The 2,042-nt window shown below is 36.8% G+C and overlaps 1 pseudogene; it reads right to left on the bottom strand.

Moving 5' to 3' along the window:
• Positions 1 to 70: 70 nt before the first annotated feature.
• Positions 71 to 979, bottom strand: LOC116464726 (olfactory receptor 4C11-like; annotated as a pseudogene).
• Positions 980 to 2,042: the final 1,063 nt, after the last annotated feature.

Below are 2,042 nucleotides of genomic sequence, written 5' to 3'. Positions count from 1 at the left end.
ATACTTTCTAGTTCATGCAACAAAAACTAAATGGTTAAAGAAACAGATACATATCATTTATTAACTAATGTCATATTTTGCTACACCATAATTTTTTCATGGCATTTTTCACTTCTGCATTCCTCAGTGTATAGATCAGAGAGTTAAGCAAAGGTGTCCCAATTGTATAAAACACAGCCACCATTTTGTCTATTGGAAAGGTGGTTGGTGGATGTGTGTATATAAATATACATGGACCAAAAAATATGACAACCACAATAAAGTGGGAGGTACACGTGGAAAGTGCTTTTTGCCTTCCTTCTGCACTGTGGTTTCTCAGAAAATATAAGATGACAATATAGGAGATAAGCAGGATTATGAAACTCACCATGCAGATGGCCCTACTATTAGACACAACTAGCAAATTTATCACATAAGTGTCCATGCAGGCAAGTTTCAACAAGGGCTGCAAATCACAGAAATAATGATCAATCAAATTTGGGCCACAGAAAGGCAGTCTCAAAGCCAGGAAAATTTGTGCTGAAGAATGGATGCAAGACACCACCCAGGCCAGAATCACCAACACACCACAGACATGCCAGCTCATGATAGCTGTGTATCACAAGGGCTTACAAATGGCTACGTAGTGATCAAAGGCCATGAGGATGAGCACAAAAATCTCCACGCACCCAAAGAAATGGGCTGCAAAGACCTGAGTCATACACTCATTGTAGGAAATGGTCTTCTTCTGAGAAAGGGAATCCACAATCAATCTGGGGGTTGTGGTTGTAGAGAAGCAAGCATCAGCAAAGGACAGGTAGAACAGAAAAAAGTACATGGGACACCCGAGGGTCTGGCTTGTTTTAATAGTCACCACGATGAGAAAGTTCCCCAACAGAGTCACAAGGTAAAGAATCAAGAAGATTTCAAATATTGCCTTCTGCTTTCCAGCATCCTGTGTCAACCCAAACAGAATGAATTCAATCACACTCGTATTCATCACATTAGTGGCTGGAGGTAGGATGCAGTTAACAAGTGTTTAATCTGCAGAGAGAAGAAAATAAATGACATCTTGGGGAAATCCATTGCTTGCTTCTGAATTCCTTTGTCCTAGTCCATGCTCTGTTAGCTCCAACTTTCTTTGGGGTGAACCAGAATCCCCTAGGAACCTTATAAATCTTCAAATGCCCAGGCCTCTTCAGGATTTAACCATTGATTTAGAGAATCATTGGATTAGACTAAAGCGTTCACATTTCAGGAGTCAAAAATAAATGTCCTTCACAAATTTTTGTTTCTACCTAGAGTGAGAACTGTTGAACTTGTTTTTTCCTTGGACAAGTGACAACTGCTTTGAAACTTAGCCTTCATAATATAAAAACATATAGAGTGCAAAAATTTGCCCTACCATTTCCTGAATTTTCAGAATTAAGAAAGATTATATACCCACACATATTCATACACATATATACACACATATTTCATATATTATACATTTTATCTCTGTGCTTTGTAATCAGAAAAACACTGTTCCAATATAATTAAGTGCTAATACTGTTGGAGCATCCTCCCTGAAAAAGATCTTCTCATTCAGCTCACTGACTTTTGTGTCCATTATCTGTGATGCCTTCAGTATCTTAGATGAAATATTCTTTACAAAAAATCTAGTTTGATAACCTCTTACTTATGCCACCTGTGTTCAAGATGTCAACTCACTGATGGTCATGATGTAACAGGTATGAAAAATATCTTGAGATTAGTGTACTTGAGCTCAGGAAACTATCCATTACTCTCTTTACTGTACTCTTAAACTTATACCATTACAATACTGAGCTTCGCTGCCTGTAAATGCTCTACTGATATAAATCTTCTAACATGCTATGACCTAAGTAGGCATGTTTTCTTTAATCATATGTGCCTTTTTACATATATGTCCCAAATTCCCTAGTGCACTTTTTCTAAAATCATTATTTGAAAAAAAATTGCATAATTCTAACTTAGAATTTTATGATTTTTCTATTTCAATTCCTTGTTCATAGCATAGTTATTACAACTGAATGATCATA

Source organism: Hylobates moloch, unplaced genomic scaffold, assembly GCF_009828535.3.
Source record: "Hylobates moloch isolate HMO894 unplaced genomic scaffold, HMol_V3 SCAFFOLD_1447, whole genome shotgun sequence".
In the NCBI taxonomy this organism is placed as follows: domain Eukaryota; kingdom Metazoa; phylum Chordata; class Mammalia; order Primates; family Hylobatidae; genus Hylobates; species Hylobates moloch.
Note: the sequence above shows the minus strand (reverse complement) of the source record. Positions and strands in the feature narration are given on the sequence as shown.